The 16,988-nt window shown below is 37.8% G+C and overlaps 1 long non-coding RNA gene and 1 pseudogene across 3 annotated transcripts in view; one reads left to right on the top strand and one right to left on the bottom strand.

Moving 5' to 3' along the window:
* The window catches only part of LOC147912665 (uncharacterized), a 99,199-nt gene extending 89,373 nt beyond the window's left edge, over positions 1-9,826 (bottom strand). For both annotated transcript variants that reach the window (XR_015549758.1, XR_015549759.1), the window contains exons 1-2: positions 9,694-9,826; positions 68-183 (exon numbers count right to left, since the gene is read on the bottom strand). This is a non-coding gene — a long non-coding RNA (uncharacterized LOC147912665). The remainder of the gene's footprint in view (positions 1-67; positions 184-9,693) is intronic.
* Positions 9,827-16,232, top strand: LOC101393659 (suppressor of SWI4 1 homolog pseudogene; annotated as a pseudogene). The gene is made up of 2 exons (XR_015549782.1): positions 9,827-11,160; positions 15,686-16,232. The product of XR_015549782.1 is annotated as a suppressor of SWI4 1 homolog pseudogene (transcript).
* The last annotated feature ends 756 nt before the right edge of the window (positions 16,233-16,988 follow it).

Raw genomic sequence — 16,988 nt, 5'->3', positions numbered from 1 at the left:
GGGCTTCAGTTATCTGAAGGATTGACTGCATCTGGAGATCCATTTCCAGGATATCTCACTCACATACCTGGCAAGGAAGTGCTGGTCCTTTGTAGGGGTCCCGATTCCTTGTGACATGGGTCCTGTATAAGACTGTTTGAGCTTCTTTAGAACTTGACAAACGCTTTCCCACAAGCGAATGATCTAGTAGGGAGCAAGGCAGAAGAAGCATGTTATATGAAATAGCTCTGGAAGTCACATACTGTTATTTCTACAATATCCTGTTGGTTATAGAGGTTAGCTCCGTTCATTGTGAAAGTCTTCTTTCTTGTGTAGTCTTCTACACAAGAGAATGAATACATGGAAATAAAAATCAATGTGTACCATCTTGGAGGCTGGCCTTCATAAGAGCCAATATGGTGAGGCAGTGGGCACATGACCATGGGATCCATTGGCTTTATTACTTACGACACTCCACAGAAGTATAGAGCCACATTGACAGAGTGATGGAATGGTCTTTTAAAGGCACAGCCGAGTTCCCACTTTAGATATTATGCTACAAGAGTGGTGCTCCATCCAACCAGGATGTGGTATATACCCTAATTAAACGGTTTTATAAAGTGTTCTTTCCTAAATAAGTAGAATGCATAGGTTCAGTAACCAAAGTATTGAAGTAGTAGTACCCCACTTGTCATCACTCCCAATGATCTGTTTGGGGAATCTGTACTTCATGTTTCTACAAATCTAGCCTCTAGGGTCCAGACTCTCCTTGTTGGAAAGACTTCCCTTTCCTCTGAACTGCTTTGGTCAAAAATCAATTCACCTTATGTATGGTTCTATTTCCAGTCTCTCAATTCCATTCAATTGATCTATGTGTCTACCCTTACACCAATTCCACCATATTTTGATTACTGTGGCTATGGAGTAAACCTTGAAATCAGTAGTATAACTTGATTTCTTCAACTTTTTTTCTGCAAAATTGACTGTTCTAGATCCTATGCATTTTCATACACATTTTTAGAATCAACTTATCCGTTTCATAAAAAATCTATTTAGATTCTGTCAGGATTACACTGAATCTAGAGATAACTTGGAGAAAATGGACATCCGTCTTAGATTGGGTTCTCTGTGATATGGACTCTGACACACTGATATTTGTACCCACAAGGTTTATTGGTGAGTGCCCTTGAGAACAACAGTTCCTCTGGGGTGAGAAGCAGGTCTGGGCAACAAAATAAGTCGGCTCATGAGACATCTTCAACAGAGGCTTCAGTGAAACACATGGGGAGCTCTTGGACAAGAATGGATGTTCAGAATTTTCCTATGATAGGTAGGTAGGTCCACATTGTTGCCAAACAAACACTGATGAAGTCAGAACAATAAATACAAAATAAAATAATACCAACAAGAGCTAATAAATACTGAACAGACATTTCTAACTACAAATATCTTTTAAAACTTTTACCTACATATTGGTATGAAAGTCAGTTAGCTGACTGTTAAGGAATAAGCATCATTTAACCAGGTTTGCAATGTACATCTTTTTTGGGGGTTTTTTTTTTAATTGATGTTTTAATAGTTTTTAACATTGTGAAATTTTGGGTTGTACATTTTTGTTTGTCCATCACCATATATGTCTCCCTTCACCCCTTGTGCCCATCCCCTACCCCCACTGCCCCTGGTAACCACAGTCCAGTTTTCTCTGTCCATGTGTTGGTTTATATTCCACATATGAGTGAGATCATACAGTGTTTTTCTTTCTCTTTCTGGCTTATTTCACTTACCATAATACCCTCCATGCCCATCCATATTGTTGCAAAAGGGACAATTTTGTCTTTTTTTTACTGCTGAGTAGTATTCCATTGTATATATATACCACATCTTCTTGATCCAATCATCAGCTGAAGGACACCTGGGTTCCTTCCACTTCTTGGCTATAGTGAATAATGCTGCAATGAACACAGGGATGCATAAGCCTCTATGGATTGTTGATTTCAGGTTTGTTGGATAGATTCCCAGTGGTGGGATAGCTGGATCATAGGGTATTTCTATTTTTAATTTTTTGAGCAATCTCCATACCGTTTTCCTCTATGGCCTCTATGGCTGCACCAGTTTGCATTCCCACCAGCTGTGTATGAGGGTTCCTGTTTTCCACATCCTCTCCAACATTTGTTGTTTTTTGTCTTTTGTCTTGGTGATTATAGCCATTCTAATGGGCATGAGGTGATATCTTAGTGCTGTTTTGATTTGCATTTCCCTGATGATTAGTGATGTGCAATGTATATCTTTTTAACTTCTATTTCTTCTTTCTATTTATTTTTTCAAATATCAGTCCTTTTAATAATTTAAGAATTGACTAGTGACACCTAAGTTTGAAGCTCTTTATAAGAACTTGCATCTTCGTTTTCAGAGTAAATTCTCTTCTTGTTTTCTCAAGATTTTAGGAGAATAAAACACATTGTTTCAAACCGGATAAAGTGTGTCGAGTTCAAAAGGTTTAGAAGGGATTTATTGGGGAGATGATCACATAGTGTGTTTTATGATTTGCTATAAATTCTGTAGTCACAGCATATTAGGGCAAAGTGCTTACTCAGCATTATTAAAAGTTTGATATTGTCACTTTGCCCGTTTTTATAGAATCTGGTAGATAGAATGGTATTTCCCCAGAGAGCAATCCATCCCGAGGCCTGCATCATTGCTGATTTATTTCCATTTACAGTGGTGTTGGTTGTACCCAGGGCCTGCTTATTTTCACTTATCACAGTTAGAGGGAGGCATCCTCTCTGCTTCCTGTAATCGGAAAATATCCTGTCACTCTGCATAGCCTATTCTTAAATGCTGAGCTTGGATATCACATCCTTCCTGAAGTGATCTTTCTTCTATATTCCAATATATTTGCTTGTAGAGGACTTTATTTCCTACAGACTGATTGTAGGCATCAAATGACAGGAATGTTGTTTTCTAATTAGTCCTCCATGGCGCCTAGGAAGATACTATACACATACAGATAGGCACTTAGTGGCTCAATGACTTAATCTTATCCAAGGTAGATAAATGGAAACAATATAAAAGAATAAAACAAGTTTAATAGAATACAGTTTTGGTGTTCTTTCCAAACAATATGTCAAAAATGTTGGTGTCGATATTTTTAAATTGATTCAATTAAGATGTTAAAATTTTGTTATAAATATGTGATATAGGTGGCAGTGAATTTTGGTTGAAGATTGTAGAAGGAGAAATTAGTATTTTGTGAAAAAACAAATCCAGGATGTATTTTAATTCAGAAAATAGCAAACTACGTATTTATCAAATTATGTTCAAATGTACTCTAAGTCAAATGAAGTAAACCATTAGGTTACAATATGTTCAGATATCTGAAAATGCAACATCAGCCAATGTTTTACAGGCAAAATCTTGTCTATAGTCATTTTGGTAAATGCCTAAGAACTGTTAAATCTTGTTAGATTGAAACACTTTTTCTAGAAGGCTGAATCTCTAGCAGTAACTGTCTCTCCATGACTGGAGCTCCTGGACCCTGACACTTCTCCATAGACTCAGGTCTCACTGAATTCTGGAAACTATTTTGTCCACTTGTGCCTTCAGTTCTCAGTGTAAAAGCAGTTTCTTGCTTTTGCTAACCATGCCATCTGTGTTCTCTTAATCCTCCCCACACCTCTGTAATTATTCCTTAAGTTAATGTTTTCTCAATATTTGCCTTATGTTTCCCTTTGTGACCCTAAATCAGAAACAATTTCCCCCTACATGCATAGATTATATTTCCTGTTGAAAAACTTCCTATACTCTGGAGGGGGTATATTTCCACATTCCATGTTTTGATTCTAACTTCTTTCCCTGAAAATATCAACCTGGGAGCTACTTTTTTTTTTTTTTAACATTTTTTTTTTTTAATTTATTATTCCCCCAAAGCCCCAGCAGGTAGCCGTATGTCATAGTTGCACACCTTGCACATCCTTCTAGCTGCTGTATGCGGGTCACAGCCTCAGCATGGCCCGAGAAGCGGTGCATTGGTGCGCACCCGGGATCCGAACCCTGGCCGCCAGCATCGGAGTGTGCGCACTTAACCGCTAAGCCATGGGGCCGGCCCCTGGGAGCTACTTTTTATCCAACTTCATCTCCTATGCATAGAGACCTAAGGGCCAGAATTTTAATCAGCCGGTCCTTTAAAGTTAGAAGAGTGGCAGATTCATCACAAGCTCCAAATTATAGATATGCCCCATATATTAAAACACATCGAAATAAAAGTTGCAATTACATGAGAAAAATCTTAATGAATAAGGTGAAGCTCATGGAAGTCCCACAATATGACAACTGAACCTTAGCAGTTTCTAAACCTGCAGAGATTGCAAGTCTGTATGTAAACACCATTGTCTTGCTTTCAGTTATTTATTGTTGTCAATGCTTACCTATGAAATATAAAGGTTTCAGTAAAATAAGCATTTATTAAGCATTAAATTTTTAGCTTAAATATGGTGTCTCCTTTCAAAAAGTTTACTTCTAACGGCAAGTCGGATCTTCTACTGCTAGAAGTAGAAGATCTACTCCCACTAACCTTTCTATAGGGACTTTTCTTTCAGAAGTCATTGTTGAACTACTTAGTTGCTAAATGGAGCCATGGATTTTTCCTTGTCCTCTTGAACTTGTTATTAGCTCCTCTTTCATGAAACTATCTCCTTCCCTAGCTCCCATACATTTGTTCCTCTTGATTCTATCCTCTCACTGTTACCTGCATACACACGTCACTTTCCTTTGCCTCTTTCTCCCCTTCCACTGCATAGTTCTGACTGTCTGCAAAGCCACATTTTCAACTACTATTTCAGCGTGAGCTATAACCTCACGCGAATGGCTCTCAAATGAACTTTCACCATCACTAACTCTTACCTTGAACTCTGGTTTGGCATTTCTGTCTGTCTGCTGGGTATCTCTTTTTGATGCCATAAAATCACTTTGTCTACATTCTTAGGTAAAATGATCTCATAGCAGCATATCCCCACGGAAATACAAACTTCCGCCCCTTTCTGACTGCCTAAGTTTAACCCAGTTTAACGCAGGGGTGGAACATTACAGCCCATGAGCCAAATGCAGCCTGCCACTGTTTTGTACAGCATGTAAGCAAAGAATATTTATTATATTTCAAATAGTTGAAAGAAATTGAAGGGAGAATATTCATGACTTGGAAGTTTTATGAAATTAAAGTTAGGTCCATAAACAATGTTTTATTGGAATACAGCCATGCTTACTTGTTTACATGTGGCCCATGGCTTCTTTTGCCCCGTAATGAGAATTGAGTAGTTGCAACAGGGACAATATGGGCTGTAAAGCTTAAAATATTGATATCCGGCCCTTGAGAGAAAAAGTCTGCTCACCCTTGATTTAGTGGATGAAGCCTGAGTTTAAGAGTAGACTGATGGAGCTGAATACAAGTCTTAGGTACGCTCCTCACTAAGTGAAATTTCAGAGAAAGTTACTTAGCACAAATGAGCCTCACTTTTCTTATCTGTAAAATAGAAATGCCAACAGTTAAGTCCTTCTATGAGGTTTCTTTTTTTTTTTTTTATTGAAGTCACATTGGTTTATAACATTATATAATTTCAGGTCTATGTTATTATATTTTGACTTCTGTATAGACTGCATCATGTTCACCACCAAAAGTCTAGTTTCTACCTCTCACCATACACATGTGCCCCTTCACCCCTTTCGCCCTCCCCCACTCCTTTCCCCTTCGGTAACCACCAAACATACAAAGTCTAAAACTATTCTGTAGACTTTTAATTATTTTCTCAGTTTGTTTTTTCTAATTGAATCTGGTGAAGCAATGGCAGACAAAATATATTTTATTATAGTATCATCTCAGAAATATTTCATAACACCTCTGTTGTTCAAGGCTGTTTCAGATTCAAGTGAAAGAAAGCTTAAATTAATTTAACCCAACCAACATTATATAATTGTATATAAATTTAGTTTGCTTTTTTCATTTTATAGACACATAATACACATATAGTGTATATAGAAGGATATATGGTATATATCATATTATCTGTATAAAGTATATTACACATACGGTGGTGTAAAAATGGCTCCTTCAAAATGATGTTAGAGAAATTACCTTAACGTCTTATACTACTTACAAAAATAGAATTCAGTTTACTTAAAAGCTGAAGTGTGAAAATTACAACTATATGATAATAGAAAAATGTAGGAGAATCTGTGATCTTCATTCTCATAATTTATGAAACAATTTTATTCTAACTCTTTCATTGCATCTACATACAACATCAGATCTTTGTGAACTTAGGAGCCACTTTTTGTTCCAAAAACAGGTTTTAGGGCATAATAATTTTGTTTCCCTTGAAGTTGTTTTAGTTACAACACTTTTTAAGTTTTATACCAAGCCATAAGTATCTATTCATCTAAGATGAAGACAATATTTTAATTCATCCTCTATTTTTTAAATTTGCACTCTCAAACCTCAAAGTGTCTTTTGTTTTATTTTGTTAGTTTTTCTATGCTCCTCATCCTCCTGACTCTCTCTGTGTGAACATATGATACACACACACACATATTGATATTTCTCTATATATGTTGATCTCTCTCTGTTTATATACTTTTTATATATATTTTAGATGCACATATTGGACACATACTATAGAATACCTTATAGTAGCAAAATGCAATCAATTAGGTATATAACTGGCAACATGGATACATCTTAAAACATTTTTTGAGTTAAAAAGTAAGATACCTCTATCTCTCTCTTTTTCTAACTATATATCACCCAGTATGTATAGATTGATAACTTAATTTCTTGGTCCTTAAAGTTTACAGTCAAAAAGGGAAAATGGGAGTAAAAACCAAAACAAAAATAGTGTATGTATGTATGTATATCCATCATATATAGTATATATATGAGGATAGCAATAGGTTCATATGAGGATAGCAATAGGTACTATGGATAATAACTTCTTTAACTGCTTTCTAAAAGACCTGTAGATCATACAACAAACTTTTCTGCCATGATATTATGGTTGAAATGAACATACATACAAAGCCAACATCGTTCATGTCAAATACATATTGTATAGTTTAAGGTTGGTGCTAAGTGTCCCCTGACTATCATTTTACCAGTATAACTTTTGATAAAGATTATGGTGTTCATGCATTCAGAGGATACAGAATTAACTTTTTAAAAATTTGAATAATAAGATGAGATTGCAGGAAAAATATTTAACTTTTAAATTGTCTTAGGTTACATATTTATCTATTTTTAGGTTACTTAGCTTTTCTTTTTATTAATGTTTTCCTATTCCCCTTTAATTTCTTCACTGTAAGAAATGACCACTCTGCCTCCCCCAAGGCTATGTCCATCTGTGCCCATTTTTAATTGTCTCCATTATTGACTTAACCTGCACTTATGTTACGTGATTTCTCTTTTGTGTAACTGGAAATTGTGTTTTATTCAATAATTATCAAAGGAATGATTTAGAGATGCAGGTTTTAGTGAAATGTGTGTGCAGGAGTGTTTTATGTAAAAGGGGAACAATTTTTGTATTTCAGGCTCCTTTCATTATACTAAAATTCAGGAACTGTTAATTAAATGAAATTGAAAGAGAACCCATTCACTGGCTGGCAATCATAGACTGAGCATTTGGAGTTCTTGTGGCTTGATCTCATTGTATATTATTTGAATAAAATGCTGCAAGTGAAATATGGGGAAATGCAAGATAAATAAAATTGGCAAACACAATTAAAGGTAAAATACAAAGATGATGTCTGCATCTTTTGCTTTCTCAAAACCCACCATGTTTCTGATATAATACAAATGTACTGAAGAATGTGTTCAAAGTATTCAGTAATTTACAAATAATTTAGTGAATCAGAATAAGAGCAATGTTCCCCTCCAAGGTACTTACTAACTTCATAAAAGGAAACTTCAACACTGATAAATATAGAACTTTTAATAATAAAGTGTTGTTTCAACTATATATTTTTGGAGTATGTACATTTTCATGATGAATGTAACCAGTGCTTTTCTGTGCGTTATGAAACAAAGAGTGGGCATGGGTAATAGTATTAAAATCCCTCTAAGTTTTATGAAGTGCTATTACATACATTTATCAACAATCTTATGTGGGTGTCTGGGCAGGTATTATTAGTGTTCTGACTCCCAGTTAAAATTTCTTGCACACACTAGACTACCATTCTTTTTCTTTTAAAAAATATAACCAAATAAAATTGGAATCCTCAGAATTATGAAACAGTCTGCAAATACAGGCCTATCTAACCTCCTAGTTTGTGATTAAATATGCTTCAGAGGGAAAACAGAAGAAATTATGTTACTCAGCAGCCAAATCTATTTATTGAAAAAATAGGATATACAGAATTCTCAGGGGAACATTTCTGATATTAACATAGTTGCTGATTATACAAGGTCTATCAGAGAAAACAAAAACTGTTGTCATATTCCAAGAAGTTGTGTGGGAAGATCAGTTGCCACATAGATGTTTCCACAAAGAAACTTCCTGGATAAACAACATGAAAGGAAAGAGAAGCGAGAAAATGTTAGTGGGTTCTTTTAAAGTTAGTATGTAAGAGCTGGAATAGATTCTCAATCAAACTAAAAAGAAATCAAATTAAAGCTTTCCAAGAGTGTGACAAGAACACCACTTTCTTAGAGCATTTAGAGGTCAAAGAGGCAAGATGATGTCAATGGAGACGGGTGGCAGACAATGGATTTGTGTTTGGGGACATCTTACAGAGCAGAGCTCTGGAGTCAGGTTGACCCAGCTTTAAATCCTAGACCTAAATATTTCACTGATGTGAATATAAGAGCAGGTCAATTTTAAACCAAGACCAAACCAAACCGAACATAAAATTCCAAAGTCTTATGCCAAAGCAATATGAAGTTAGCAAAGGAAATATTTGAAAACAAGTTCAGGATGCTGGAAAGCCCCCAAGGACATATAAAAGCACTGAAAGAGAGAGCTGAGAGAGGATATGTGAGGGCTCTTTCCTCGGAGAGAGTTACACGTGCGCTGTCTCTCCCACCCCAAAGCAGAGGGATAAGAGTGCCTGCTGCCAACGTCAGTTCTAACAAGAAGGGCTTCTATGGACCCCTTGAAGTGCCTGGTATGTGTTTCCTACAACTGCAGGGGAGCAACACAGCGGACCCTCACTGTGGAATATAAAGGCAAGAGGCTGTTGCTATCAGCCTGAGCCGATGGGGTGGGGACAGGAGAGAAAGCTATTGATCCAAATCTACACTGAGCCACAGATACACTTACAGTGATGCCAGGGACAAGGAGGTGGAAACGTTTCACCAGCACCAGATGTGTGCGACGTGGAGAAAGAGCCAGTCTGAGCCAGAAAGAGCCATTTAAAACTGTCCAAGAGAACACCTGGAGGCGTGATGGGACCCCCCCCCCACACACACACAGAGAAATCCTGCGTGGAATAAACTGCCACAGGACAGGGTTTGGAGAGGGAGTGAAAATGCAAAGAAAATGCTTTTTCACATACAGGAACGTGCCATCAGCTGTCCGCAGCGAGGCGAGGGATGGCGCTGGGTAGATCCTAAACAACACGCAAAGGTGATCAGGTGGAAAGCATTGGCTCTGAGCATCTGGCAGGAGAAGGGAGTTCACCAATGTCTGTTTAAGAAGAACTTTATTTTACTCTTACCTGTCCTCACCAACTTACCCCCATCTTGTACCGCAGTCAGGACACAGAAATCCGTTTTCTCAGATTTCAAATCCATATGTGTATATAACACAGTCGGTCACCGGCGACTCTTGCAGGCGCCGGAAGCGGCCGGCAGACTGGGCCTCGGGGCGGGAACGCCGCCGCGGGGCAGGCCGGGAAATCCCGGCACCAGGAGCGCGCGCATGCGCCCACGAGCAGCTCTGAGCCCTCCAGGCCCACGCCGCGCAGCCGCACTCCTTCCGTTCACTGGGCCGTGTGGGCGCAGAATCTGGCCCCTCGGCCTGGCTTGAGGCAGGTTTTGGAGACGCTCACCACCACCGCTGTGTGCACAGAAGAAGAAAAACTCTTTGAAGAATTGTGTGGCAGTGGCTGGGCCCCTGGAGGTCACACATTTACAGGTCTTGAGCAAGCCGGAGACCAATATCTTCTTTAAGGTGATGCCCCTCCCGGGAGGCCCACCTTGACCTGGATCAACAGGTACGCGCTGGTGCACGCCGTGGTCTCCTCGCTGCGTCGGAACCGCGTGCTGGAGCAGTAGTCTGCCCACCCTTCCCTCCTGGTGCTCGGCAGCTTCAGCCCCCGCGGCATGCATGTGAAGTTCATGGCCACCGTGTCCCGGAACCTGTGCCCCTGCATCAGCGTGCACAGGTGAACCTGAACACCCTTAAGTGCTGCCGTGTCATCAACTACAACCTTGAACTCCCAGGAGCTGGATTCCCGCCGTTATGGCATCGAAGTCATTCCTTGGGGCGCAAGTCATGGGATGAAGAAGCTTCTCCAGGAGAACTTCCCCGACATGAGCCGCCCGCGTGGTGTCGGCGAGCTGCTGGCCACGGGCGAGGGGCTCCAGAGAGCGAGGCGGAGCCCCACGGCGAGCACAGCTTGACCGAGCTGCCCTAGGCCGTGGCGGGGCGCTGCAACACGCGGGTCCCGCAGAGCGCGGTGGGCTCCGAGACCCGGCCTGGGATCACCTGCCGCTCATCAAGATCCAGGAGGATGTTGGGGAGGGGAATGTGCTGCCCCGCAGTTTCGTGCACAAGACATTGGAGGAGCTGCAGGCCACCTTGGCAGCCAAGGAGGAGAAACTGCAGCTCAAGGCCCCCAGGCAGGACCCCCAGGGCCAGACGGCCCAGCACAGGCGGGAGCAGTGAGAGGCCCACAAGAAGAAGAGCCTGGTGGGCATGAAGAGGGCATGGGCAGAGCCCAACAGGGACAGTGATGCCGAGGACCCTGGGGCTCCCCCGAGGCAGGAGGGACCGGCGAGGAGGAGGAGGAGGATTTCCGCCAGGTGCGGGACGACGAGCCTGATGAGGACATGTTCCTGAAGGTGGCCAAGTGGGGACAGCCTGCCGGGCCCCCAGGCTAGAAGCCGCTGGAAAAGGAGTGGAGGCCAGACCCAGACCGGGACCGAGGTGGTGACCAGGGGCCTCCAAAGACCACTACTAGCTGCATTTTTACACTTTTGTGAGTTTTATTTTTATTGCTGTCTGTCTCAATTTGTTGACGATGCACTTGCTAATGGGAGGTAAAATGAAATATATAGGCAGAGTTAATTTATTTAAATTCTGCATAAACTCTAATCCCACCTCCAAAAAAGTTTGATTAGATTAAAAAGATTTAAGCAGAACCCTATTATAATATAAATTCAGTCATAGTTCAGTTGGCCATTGTCTCTCATCCTCCTCGTTAAACAAGTTTCTTAAGGAGTGGTGGAGGAGAGTGGGGAGAGAGAGGATTGGATGGCAAGGCTAGGTGCATATAAAAAAGTAACCCAATCTAGGGGAGCACAGAAGTCATCGTGGGTCCTAATGGCTCTCGATTCTCCTAAAGAATTCTCCTAGGATGGGACCAATAAAAAACAGCAAGTTTCCAGGAGATTCTATCTAACCATAGAACCTAGCATTATCACTATGGATGTTTGAGTTATCAACCATTGCTAAATGGCTCCAGAAGTCAACTAAATCTTAGAAGGATTTAAATCCTGTAGCCAAAAGTAGGATCTCTACCAACCAGGGGCTTGTTTCATGCTCCCATAGCATTTTTAGATTAACTTTTTGGGTCATACTTAGTGTTTTATGAGTTTTACTGTAGTTACAAAGTAAATATGAAATATAATAGAAAATTCAGGTTGCAAACAGTTAAACTGTGTAATGAGGCAATTTATAAGGAAGGAGATAAATAGCTATGGGAGGACTGGGTCTGTAAAGCATTTCCAGAGAGCCATGATTAATGGTTTGTAGGGATAAATTCCTGTTGTCTTATGAGAGTAGTACTGTGTGTAGAGCTCTTAATACATCCAGGAGACTCCCTAAGGGAGATAACTTATCCAAAGTTTAATACTGAAACAGAAATAGATAGTAGTAAATCAATAGTGAATTAATATAGAAAAATACTGAATTTCTTTTCATTTAATTTTCATAGAATTGCTTGTATGCGCTGTGAATATGTTATCCAATTAGAATGGAAAGTGTTTTTTGTTTTCGTTTTGTTTTGATTTTTAAATGACCATTTCGAGATGTGAGGATTTTAATAGTCACTTGATTGTGATTAGGAAATTGATTGCAATGCTGTGTGTATTAGCTAATGCTGAATCAAATCACCCAAGGTCTTATTCAATTATGATGGTATTTAAATATATTGAGCAGTAACTTTATTATTCATTCATTTATTAGGCAGATATTTGTTGAGAGCCTACTGTGTGCTTGGCACTGTTGTAAATCCTAGGGAAACAACAGTACAATAAAGATACAAAAGGCCTTTTTTCATGTTGCTTATATTCTAGGGGGGACAAAAATTATAAGTAGATAGGAAAATTACTATATATTATTCAGTAGTAGGATTAAAGTAAGTTAAAGGGATATAGAGTGACAGAGTTTGCTATGTTAGAGGACTCCGGAAAAGTGTCCTTGAGAAGGTCTCATTTGTCTTGAGTGATAAGGGAATAAGGTATTTGACTATCTGGGGAAAGAATATTTCAGAAAAGTAAACAGGAGGGGCAAATACTTTAAGATGCAATGTATTTTCTGAGTTGGAGGAATTGTAAGGTCAGGGTGACTCGGTGATCAAGGGAGATATTGATAGGGATGAGGCCAGAGAGATAGTGGGGACCCAGATCATATGGGGATTTGTAGGAGACCACTGAAGGATTTGAGAGCAAGAGAGGGGCATAATCGGATTTACCATTTAGAAATCTCTTCTGCTCTGTGAACAATAGTTCATAGGAGGAAAACGGCAGAAGCAGAGAAACTAGTTTAACAGCTATTTTAGTTGCATAGAAGAAAATGATGCACCTGTGGACTAGAAAGATTACACGGGAAGAGGTGAAAAGTGGTCATATTTCAGATCTATTGTGAAGTGTGAAAAACTATGATAAGTTCTTTATATATATAACATCTCATTTAATCCTCAAAACAACTGTATGAGGAAGACAGATATTATCACCCTCATTTCTAGAGGAGCAATCTGTGGATGAAAGACATCAAGTAACTTTCTCAATGTCCCTGCACTAGGATATGATAGAATTAAAAATGATTAAACCTGGACTTGGCTATCTCCATTCCTTGAGTTTTTGCCCACAACATTGTATTGCCTTTTATTTAACCTCATCTACAAAGTAGACCATGACAATAGGACAACAATAGAAAAATGGCCTCAAATGTCAGACATAGTTGTAATAAAATGAAACTTTTCTGTTGCATTGGTTACTTTGTTGCTCACTGGCAAAAATGGATTCCCCGCACCACCTTTGAATAAAAGCTTTAGTCCCAAAACTGGAGAAGGAAAGAGTGTAGGAATTGCAGACAGTAAGCCTGTAGATGGAGGAGGAAAAAGAGTGTCACATACCCTTCCTACCCCCAACATTCCACTGTGAGAACAAGGACAAATTAGGTTTTATTTATTTATTCTTTTTAGGATGAGGAATTTATTTCCTTAGTGAATGATTTCAATTAATGATCAATTTGTAAGTGTAAATGCACAAAATTTAACAATGGTTTCTGCCAACTAACTTCAAAAAATAAATTTACAATTTACATAAATTTAGAGTTGTACAACCTTCATCCTAATACGTATTTAGAACGTCCCATCATCCCCCAAGGTTAATCCCTACTCTAAAACTCAACCCTGGGAAACCACTGATTTTCTTTCATTCTCTATAAATCTACCTTTTTAAGAAAATTCGTATAAATAAAATCATACATTGTAGTTTTTTACATTTGCCTTCTGTCATGTAGCCTGCTGGTTTTGAGGTCATCTAAGTTGTAGCATGTATTCGTAGTTTATTCCTTTTTATGGCTGAATAATATTTCATTGTGTGGGTGTACCACATTTTGTTTATCCATTTGTCAGTTGATAGACATTTGGGTTGTTTCCAGTTTTGGGCTTTTAGGAATAATGATGCTATGAACATTCAGACACATGTTTTTATGTGGACCTATCTTTTCATTTTTCTTGGGTAGATTCCTAGAAGTGAAATTGCTGGGTTATATGGTAAATAAATGTTTATATTTTTTAAGAACCGTTTTCCAAAGTGGCTGTACCATTTTTATCTTCCCACTAGCAATGCATAATGGTTTCAGTTTTTCAGTAGTCTCTCTTAACACTTAATGTTGTCTGACTTTTTGATTATAGACATTCTAATGGTTGTGCAGTTTTATCTCTTTGTGACTTCAGTGTTTTCCTGATGTTTAGTAATGTGAGCATATTTTCAAGTGCTCCTTAGCCATTCATATATCTTCTTTGGTCAAATGTCTAATCAAATCTTTTGCTGATTTTTAAATTAGGTTGTTTGTCTTCTTATTAAGTTGTAAGATTTATATTTTCTGCATACAAGTCCTTTATTAGATATATGATTTTCAAATATTTTCTCCCAGTCTGTGGCTTGACTTTTCATTGTCATAATGGTATTTTTTGAAGCACAAAATTTTTTAATTTTGATGAAGTCTAGTTTACCAATTAATTCTTTTGTGTATCATGTTTGAAGTCTGAGAATTTTTTGCCAAACTCCAGGACACAATGATTTTCTCTTCTTATTTTCTAGAAGTGTTATAGTTTAATTCTTATATTTAGGTTCATGAGAATACTTGATTCATTAACATGTTTTCCTTTCCATTTATTTAGATCTTCTTAAATTTCTTTTTCAAAGTTTTATAGTTTTAAGTGTATAAGTTATGCACTTCTTTGAATATTGGATGTATTACTAGGTATTTTATTTTTTGATGCTATTGTAAATGGACTTATTTTTTTAATTTCATTTTTGTATTGTTCACTGCTACTATATAGAAATACAGTTGATTTTAACATATTGTATCTGGAAATCTTGATGAACTCATTAATTAGTTCTAATAGTATTTTAGTGGATTCCATAGGATTTGCTATATAGATTATGTTATCTGCAAATAAAATAATTTTTCTTTTTCTTGTTAGATAGCCATGGCAAGAACCTCCGTTATAAGGTTGAATAGATGTGACAAAAATGAACATACTTGACTTGTTCCTCATCTTTGGAGGAAAGCATTCATTTTCACCACTAAGGGTTATGTTAGGTGTAGGTATTTCACAGAGGTCCTTCATCAGGTTGAAGAAGAAATTTCCTATTATTTATAGTATATGGATATGCCTTCATTTTTTTTTTTTTTAAATCATGGATGTGTTCAATTTTTCCAGTGTTTTTACTATGTTTAATGTGATTATCATGTGGTTTTGTATTTTATTCTATTATTGTGTGGGGTATTCCTTTATTTTATTTTCATATGTTAAATCAACCTTGCATTCCTGAGATAAATATCACTTGGTCGTTGTTATAGACAACACGTTTGTGTCCCTTCCCAAATTCATATGTTGAAGTCCTAACCCTCAATGTGACAGTATTAGGAGATGGGGACTTTGGGAGGTAATTAGGTCATAGGGGTAGAACCCTCATGATGAGATTAGTGCCCTTATGAGAAGAGATGAGAGAGCTTGCTTCTCTCTCTGCTTTCCACCATGTTAGGATACAATGAGAAGAATGCAATCTGCAAGCCAGGAAAAGGGCTCTCATGAGGAACCGAATCAACCAACACCTTGATTTTGGACTTCCCAGCCTCCAGAACTGTGAGTAAAAACTTTCTGTTGTTTAAGCCACCTTCTCTGTGGTATCTTGTTATAGCAGTCTGAACTAAGACAATTATGGTGTATAATAATTTATTTAGTTTACTAATATTTTGTCAAGGATTTTGCATGGACGTTGAAAGGGTATGTTTGTCTGTAGTTCTCTTTTCTTGGGTTGTCTTTGTTTGGATTGAGTAACAGAATAATACTAGCCTTGGAAAATGGGTTGGTAAGTGATCCTTCCTCTTACATTTTTTAAAAAGAATTTGTAAAGAATTTCTAATAATTCTCTTCTTTGTTTGACAGAATTCACCCAGGCCTGAACTTTTCTTTGTGGGAATATTTTCTTTATATTTTATAAGTATATTCAGATTTTCTATTTCTTCCTAAGTCAGTTTTGATAATTTCTTTCTTTCTAAGAATTTTTGTTTCATCTCAGTTGTATAATTTGTTGGCATAAAGTTATTCATAATAATCTTTTATAATCTATTTTTATTTCTCTAGGGTCACTAATGGTGTCCCAAGTTTTCCTTTTTGTTTTTGATAATTTGTGTTTTTTGAATTTTTCAAATAACAAACTTTGAGTTTCATTGATTTTTCTCAATTGTTTATCTACTACTTCATTGATATCTCTTCTAATATATTTTTTATTTCTTTGCTTCTAGTTGTTTTGGGTTTAGTTTGCTTGTGGCTATCTAGTTTCTTAAGATGGAAGCTCAGCTTATAATTTTGAGATCTTTTTTCATTCTGATACAGACCATATGGCTACACATTTCCATCTAAGCATTGTTTAGCTGCATCACGTAAATTATATGTTGTGTTTTCATTTACGTTTATTTCAGAATATTTTCTATATTTTGCCTGTGATTTCTCCTTTGATCCATGAGTTATTTAGAATGATGTTGTTTAAATGGATAATATTAGAGGATTTCCCATATTTGTTTCTGTTGATTTGTAATGTATTGCCTTTGTGGTCGGATAACATACTATGTATGATTTCAGTACTTTTAAATGTATTGCGACTTGTTTTATTTCTTTGCACATGGTCTGTCCTGGAAAATGGTGCATGAAAAGAATGTGGACTCTGCTGTTATTGGGTGGAATTTCTATAGCTATCTGTTGGGTACTGTTGTCCAAGTCTTCTACATAATTTCTAGTTTTTCTGATTAGTTGTTCTTTCACTTACTGAGAGTAAGTATTAGACT

This window comes from Ceratotherium simum, chromosome 34 (assembly GCF_057802395.1).
Source record: "Ceratotherium simum simum isolate JZ-2026a chromosome 34, ASM5780239v1, whole genome shotgun sequence".
NCBI lineage: Eukaryota > Metazoa > Chordata > Mammalia > Perissodactyla > Rhinocerotidae > Ceratotherium > Ceratotherium simum.
This window is presented reverse-complemented; position numbering and strand designations above follow the sequence as displayed.